This window comes from Manis javanica, chromosome 11 (genome assembly GCF_040802235.1).
Source record: "Manis javanica isolate MJ-LG chromosome 11, MJ_LKY, whole genome shotgun sequence".
Classification (NCBI taxonomy): Eukaryota; Metazoa; Chordata; class Mammalia; order Pholidota; family Manidae; genus Manis; species Manis javanica.
The window spans coordinates 9,970,676-9,979,268 of NC_133166.1; positions in this window are offsets into that span (position 1 = coordinate 9,970,676).

Consider the following 8,593-nt stretch of genomic DNA (forward strand, 5'->3'; position numbering starts at 1 on the left):
CCAGAGAAGTTGATAGAGTTGCCCATGCTCACACAGCTCGCCCTTGTCAAAGTCAGGACTGAAGCCCCCTCTTGTGTTTTGAAGGAATTGCCTGGGGGTCCCATGTGGAGTCAGCACTTGGAGCTCTTAGACAGTCTAAGTTGTGACTGAGTTGCAATTATCAAATTATGGGACATGTTTGAGCCTTTTATGCAAGTGTATGCTTTTATTTTTTTTAATTTGGTGTAAAACAACCAGGGGAAGGACAGCCACTGGTGCTAGAATATACTTGCGACTGCCCCAGAGAAAGCCTGGAGAAAGCCATCCATCGGGTCACCTTTACTAGCTCACCATGCTGGGACAGCTCACGCTTCCCTTTCTCCTTCCCCCAATCCTCCCATGCATGAGATCACCTTCTGGGATGCTCATGTCCTGGATGTGATTGATTACCCGCTGCTATCTTGGGGACCTGAGAGTGACCTTCTGGATGCATTTGTAAGGAACCAGCTTGGAAAAAAAAAACAAAAACTTGAAGGCCTCCTCTGGTTGGCCTGAGATAAGGGCAACTCCTTTTTTTCATTAGCCTGGCAAAACAATCCACACAATAAAAAAAATCCATAAGAAAATATTCTGCTTCCAGGGACTTGATACTCCTCATTTCATGAGCCCTGCCAACATGATACCATCCCTATGTAAGAAAAACAAATGTGTTTGTGAGAGGAGAGGAAGGGAGGAAAGAAGAGAAGGAAAGGAGATTAACAGAGAGGGAGGATGGCAGAGGAAGGAGGGAGGAGAGGTGGAACGCAGGGAAAGTGATGAAGAAGCAAAAACAGAGACACAGATTCAGTGTATTTAGGAAGAGATGTGGGATTAATATTTACTTGAATAAGCCCGGGAGGCTAAATTGAGTCATCAGGGATGAATCAATCAGATCGCCTTGTGAAGGTCAATTGATGCAATAATAATAATCCTTGCTGGGAAGGAAGCAGCAGGGTACAGGGAACGATTTCGGTTTGAGTTTTGGCATGGCTACTAATTTGTTGTGTGAACATAGACACACCATTTCAAATCCTAAGCCTCAGTTTTCTCATCCAGAAGTGGGGGTAATAGATCAAATGAAACATACAAAAGTATTTTGAAAAAATAGAATGTGACAAAAGCAAATACAGTCTCGAATTTACACTCTAGCTGGATCCATTCCACTTAAATCAAAACAGGCTTCTATGCGCCTCCAGCTCTGCTTTGCATGGGCTCCGTAAAGTTTCCTAGCTCGTGCTTTTAAAATAAATATGTAATCCAGTGATCTTGTCACATAATTATGCTCAGGTGCATACATTCCAAATCATGGATACAACACTGAAATAAAAAAATATATATATGAAAAAGAGACAAGGTTTACTCACCACTGTTCAACACACGTATTACAGTGGAAAGGGCAAGTCTGCTTAGGAATGAGATCTTGTGCAGCATTTCTGCTGCTCCTGGTCTGTGTGGCCACAGGCAAGTCTCTCATCCTCAGCCAACTGCACTCTTTCCACTTCTGAGCAGAAACACCTCCTTCCCTGGGTTGTTACCACAAGGGCAAGTGCTCAACAGAGTTCCTGGCATCTGTTGGAACCTCAGCCTAAGTTGACCATCATAGTATCCTCAGTCCTAGTGCCTTACCAATGGGTTTCAGCCCAGGGCAAGTTCACTATGGATTCAATGTGACCAAAGAAATGATAGTAGAATGTTCTTGGGGTGAAAGAGTTGATACCCAACTTTATTTCCATGGTGGCAGGTCAATCATGAAAATTCCATCCACTCAGAGAGAGTCTGCATGCAGCAAGCCAGTCTCTGCTTCTGGGCCTCTCTACCCACACAGCCATCTCAGTCTCTTTGCTTGGCACTGTCACCAGTCCAGTTTAGTCTCCACTCTCCTGCCTTGCAGCAATACCACCATTTTGGATAGAGCACTGGGCAGAGCTCTTTATAGAGTCAATAACAACGTATTGCCCACACGTGTGTAGTGAGCTAGCCAACCAGGGCCAGGTGAGAATCCTGGCCACAGGGACCTTCACTTTATCCACACCCAGAACAGAGTAGATGGCAAATACATGGTACTTTCCTTTCTCCCTTCCTCTTTCTCACACTTCTTACCCTGTCCCCATGCCCTCTTATTCAGGTGTCTCTTTGTAACCCCGAGTAGAGCCTTGATCTGAGTGTCTGAGATACAGCTGGACAGCATTGCTGCAAAGGCTTCAGATAGGAAATGGAACCACTATCTTATGATTGTATATCTGTCTTGCATGTCAGCAGTGAAAACAGACTTTAGATAACTTATAAAGAAGAGAATTTACTGGATAGAGAGAGTTAGGCTTAAAAAAGGGTAGAAATTAGGGGAGATTCTTGTGCCAGCCAGGAAGCAGTGGGGGAGAGCGAAAGATCTGGGTTTGAGTTTTGGCTTGGATAATTTGTTGCATGAACGTGGACATGTCATTTCAAGTCCTCAGCCTCGGTTTTCCCATCCAGAAGTGGTGAGTCAGAGGGTGAGGCCAAAGGAGTCACAGCACTACTCCTTGGCAGGAGGAGCCCGGTCAACATGCCAGTCTGCCTCTTGGAAGAAATGACTTGCAGCTGCATCCATGGATAAGCACCAAATACACCCATGATCTTGTATTGCTCACCTAAGACTCCCCCTTCAAGGGAAGACCACCAGCTGGGCCAAGCCCAAGTCAGTTGCCCATCCTCAGTTTTTGGCAGGACCAAGGGGTGTGTGCATGCATGTGTGTGTGTGTGTGTGTGTGTGTGTGTGTGTGTGTGTGTGTGTGTGTGTGTGTGTGTGTGTGTGTGTGTGTGTGTGCGCATACACGAATCCCATCGACTTTCAATGTGGAAGATGAGTCCTACCTCACAGCAAGATAAAATACAACAGAGATCAATCCTTAGAAAGAGAAAGGGATTAGATGGAAGATCCTAGTTAATAAAAATATGACAAATGTCCACTGCTGCTCAGATCTTCAATCCTCTTCTGAAGGTTGTGGAATCTAAGGCCCTAACTCAGGGATGTCTCTGTCTTGCCTGAGTATTTCAGCCCTGGGCAAGTTCACTGTGGATTAAGTGAGACCAAGAAATGACAACAGAACATTCTTAGGGCAAAAGGGTTTATACCTGACTTTATTCTCCCGGCGGTAGGTCGAGCACTAGAATCACATCTGCGTCCAGCAGTCTGTAGGACCCTAATCCACCCCCATGTTTGCCTTCATGTGCAGAGCACTGGGCAGAGCTCTGTATAGAGTGACTCAGTCAATAATAGCTCATTGCCTCCAGGTGTGGAAGCAGTAGCCTAGCAGCAGGCCAGTTACATCATCAAGTCGTCTAGGGTCAGGGGAGGATCCTGGCCATAGGAACTTCCATTTTCCCCCACATCTCCTGTTCATGGACAAAACATGGAAGTACAGAACCAGGTGTTTGTTCAGTGTCCATTGGTGTGGACAGGAAGAATTCAGCTGGTCTGCTTATTCAAAGTGGTTTTTTTTGGGGGGGAAAAAATCAACATTAAATAAAATCAAATAATTAGGGATTTATTAACATTGAGAAAAATCACACAAAAACAGTTAAATCCATTTAAATAGTGAGTGATCAGCCCTTCAGATGGTTTTTGACTGATGTCCACACAGCTGTTTCTCCAAACTTGTTCTGCACTCAGGCAGATAGTTTAAGCAGCCCAGGTGTTTTCCACACACTCTCAGCTCCCAGCAAACTCTCCTGAATGCTGGGTGGCTGTGTCACTGATCGTTATGGTCCCTACCCCAGGAACTGACAGTCTGCTTCCTTTTTTCTGTATCTTTGAAACCCTATTTAAAAAAATAATAAACTCAAGATTCAAGCACAGCAGCGGAATGCATTTTTTGTTTGTGAAAGCCCAGTTTTCAGTAGGAAACTACTCCTGCCCCACCCCCTTTATTTTTGCCCCAAGGTCAAGTATCCTGATGAAGCTCAGCAGCTATTGTATCCATTTCCTGCCCAATGTGACCGACCCAACAAGACCATGATTAACTTTTCATTACAGATACACAGGACTGCCTTGGGCAAGTTAGGTGATCCATGTCCACCACAAAAATGTGATAGGGGTTAAGTTAGACTAAATCTTCATATGGTGTATAGAGCTTTATGGTTTGCATAGGGCATTACAGTTTGCCCTGTTTACACATTACTTTATGGGGTACTTACCGTAGGTCACTGTCCAACCATCACCTTTCTCCTAGATATCGTAAACCTTCCCATGTTTCTCAGTTCCACTCTCTTTTTCTTTCTTTTTTTTTTTTTATTGAGGTATACTTAACATACAATAAAAAACACAATTCTGGGTTGTTCACTTTGATGAGTTTTGACACTTGCACACACTGTGTAACTGCCATATACAAGATAAAACACTGCCATTGCCCCAGAACATTTCCTCATTTTTCTTTCCAGTCAATTTCCTTCTTTCCCTCAGGTGACTGCTTTCTGATTTCTATCACTATGCATTATTTTTTCTGTACAGGGATTTCATTTCATGCCAATGGAATCATATGCATTTGTATTTTCTTTTTTTGTGGATTTAAGTATGTGCATGTCTGTATTTTCTTTCTTCATGGATTTAAGAATCACCTGTGTTATGTGTTATCAGGAGTCCCTTCCTTTGTATTGCTGAGTAGTATTCCCTCGTATAAATATACCATGATTTGTTTATGAATTCATCATTTGATAGAAATCTTTGGCCATAATTTTTGCTATTACAAATATGGCTGCTATAAAATTTTTTCATATGAATACTTTTGTGAACATATGTTTTCATTTAACTTGGACAAAAACCTAAAAAATGAAATTGCTGGGTCACAGGGTAGGTGTATGTTTAGCTTTGTAAGAAACCACCAGATGGTTCTCCAAAGCAATTTGTCAGATTATATGAGTTGTCAACATCCACTCTTGCTTCCTCCAGTCTTTTCTCTTCATAGGCTCCAGAACAATCTAAAACATAACCTTGATCCCATCGCTTTCCTGTTTAAACCATTTCAGTGGCTTCCCACTGCCCTTGAGATAAAGTTCAAGGTTTTTAACATAGCCTGGATAATTTGGTGCCTTGCTTTGTATTCAGCTACTGCTAGCCCTTTCTTCCCACCCCCCTGTAGCTGCATCCCTGCTGAACTGGAAATGTTTCCATTCCTTGTGTGTGAAGCTCTTTTCCTCTTCAGGACTTTTGTACATGAGGTCCCTTTACCTGGGTAGCCCTTCTTCACTGGTTAGCTCCTCTGCCTATTTATCAGCCAAATTCCCATTTCAAAATTATGTCCTCAGGGACTCATTCTGCAGATTAGGTCAGGTCCCCTGTTAGCTGTTCCTGTAGCACCTAGCGTTCTCCTCTTCATATTCATTGTGCTGCTGTTATTTTTAGATTTGCATATATTTATCTCAAATTTTGCATACATTATACAGTCACATGGTTCAAGGATTCTCAAAAGTTATTCATGAAAAATTTTATTCCCACCACTGTTCCCATTTGCCTGGTTTCCCACCTATATTAAGAAAAAGAAAAATAACTCCTTGGAACGGTTTTTTAAATCTTTCCAGAGATTTAAAAAAATGCCTATATAAGATTTTACACACACACATACACTATACTAATTATTCTATACACTCTTTGTCAATGATGCCCAGTGTTCCACTCTATGGCTGATCTAGGCCTATACTGATGGCCTTTTAAGTTATTTTTAATCTTTTGCTGTTATGAACAATGATGCAATGGTAACAGTCATATAACATATGTTACTTTTTATGAGTGTGAGAATGCCTGTGTATTTTAACAGAGTTGGTAATTTGCCCTCCAGGGGGTTACACCACTTTGTAGTCCCACCCACAATATATCCACATATCTGTTTCCCCTCGGCCTCATCCATTTGGGTTGCAGAACACTGGAGCATTTGGAAATCAGGGAGCAGAAAAATACTATCTCATCACAGTTTTGTTTGCATTTCTTCTATAAGAAATAAGCATCTGGTAGGATTTTTGTTGTATTTTTAATTACTTAGCACAGTGTCTGGTATGTGGTAGATAGCCAATACATTTATTGACACAATAGTAAACATATGTATTATTATTAATACAGCATATGATATATGCTAAATATGTATTTCCTATGTATTAATATATAATAGGCATATGTATTATTTACTAGTTTATATATTTGTTAAATGAATGAAAAAAACTGGACGGTGATTAAACAGCTTAAGGTGAAATGATTTAAGGCATATAGCTTGTAAGTGGAGACTTTCTGGCACCAAGTCCAGTATGCTTTCTATTAATCTATGCAGCTTCCTATTTCTAGAACAGTCCAAAAGGAGAACGGAAAAGGAGATGCCATTAAAAGATGGAAGGTAAAATCTTAGCTCTGCCTTGGTCTTGGTGTTACTGTTGAAATAATTTATGTGATGCCAGGTTTTCCTATTGAGGAAAACTCTCCTACTGGAAAATACTTAGCTCGGGGACAGCTTCTGGAGTCTCATAACAACCCTGTTTAACTGAGACCATGGCCTCGAGGGTCAACCAGAACCGAGTATGAGTCTCAGCTCTGTTCCTAACCGTGAGACCATCTTCTCCCTGAGATGCAATCTCCTATCAGTGAGAAGGAGATGACAACACCTACCCTGAGTGGAAGCCTTGAGGCTCCTGCTCACCTTGTTCTCTCCTCCCTGCTTGTACTTGGTGACTCCAGGTGCCTGGCAGAGCCGACTGGGCCCTGGGTGGGCTGATCTAAGTTAGCACAGTCAGAATGCCAAAGGGATTCGAGAGCAGAACCTAGGGGCTCTGTTAATTCCTGATTTGGGAAGCGGGGTGAAACCAAGACTGGGAGCCCTGTTCGACTGCAGGCTGGAAGAGAAGGATGGCTGTGATTATGTCAGAGGAAGACCAACACATCAGCTTTTTGGAGATAAGCATGGCTTCCTGTGGCAATGTTGAACCACATGGAGAGAGACTTTTTACAGACAGCCCCAAACAGTCAGGCCACCCACATAGATTGAGGAAGGAAGACTAGGGGCTTTCTGGAGGCCTCCAAAGAAGAAAGGGGGGGAGGGAAAGGGCTGATGAGCCATGAGTGCCTGATCCTTTTCCCAAATTCATCAGTCAAAGGCTGGGAGTGTAACCCTAATGGAGGTCCTTATACTTGGAAACAAGGAAGGTCACCCTAACATGGAGGTGTAGAGAGAAGCAGGGCCAAGAGACAATACTCCCTAGAGAACTAGCTCCAGTTGTCTGGATTTTGACTTCCTAGCTTCTGCTTCTTGTCTCTCTTCTGAAGCCCAGTCACATTTCTTGCCCTTAAACTCTCACAGATACACGTAATGTATCTTTGTAACGATATGTCCCCTTTTATTTAAATTCTTTCATGTGGTGCCTATTCCTGGTAACCTACATAATTGTTGTAAAGTTTAAATAGAAAAATGAATATAGGGCACCACGTATGGTGGATTCAATATATGTTTAGTTTTATATATATATATATTTTGATGGGGCAGAGCTCTGAGCCTCAGCCAGTCAACCCACTCCTGGTTTGAACATGACTCCACACAAACCCCAATGTCTTGAAATTTCTGTTGGAAGGTCAAACAGCCATAAAAAGTAGTACGTTTGCAATGAAAACATTGTTGAAGACTGTGGGTAAAATTGTAATATTTCCAGAATATCTCGCCTGGCTTTAGTATATCTGCATATCAATAGGCGTTCACAGGTAGAAAGAAGTATGGCTTTAGTGCATTTTCATCATTCCTCAGGGGTGGAGAGAAGTTCGTCTCCATATCAATGGGTAATCACCTGGGCAACTGGAAGGCTTATCTGTACCTGAGAGGTGAGGGGGAGGGCTGGTTTTGCTTCTGCTGGAGATGGAAAGAGAGAGATGGCACCAGACTGCAGTTTGTGAGCAATAAAAGGATTTTAAACTTTATTTCTCCCTTTGACTAATTTTGGTTTTCAGAGGTATTTTGCCCAGGGATTTCCTCTCCCAGGACTTACAAAGACATGTCTGTTATGGGCTGGGAAGACTGTGGGGTAGTAGCTAGAGCCAGACCTCCTTGCAATTTAGGCCCCAACGCCTGCTAGCTGGGGAGGCTTACAAAAGTTACCACCTCTATAGGTCTGAATTTTCTTAATGAACAAGAAAAACCTAATTTGTGTGGTTTTGTAGCACTAAATGTGCTCCCAGTGCATAGTGAAGGCTCAGTAGATGATCGGTATTATTCCCAGCGCTCCCAAGAAGGATCAGGAGGACCTTCCTTACTGATAATGTGAGTTACTTGCTTGCTTATGTTTCCCTTTTTGCCAGGAGTTGAGAATCCAATTTAAAATGTAGTCATGGCAACCCTGTTACCATTAACATCAAATATGGTAAACCCCCCTTCCTGGCTCTTGATTTTCTTCTTCTGAAGCTTATGAACCACTAAGAAGCTTATTAACCTGAGCAGACATGGGCATGTGTACACATGTGTGTGCACACACATACACAAGCTTCAGTTATTTTTTAAGGCAATTCCCACTTGGGTAATTCCCTGCCAAGAGAAAATGTAAATCACTTTCCAGTCAAGCATCCAGGGGCTCTGCA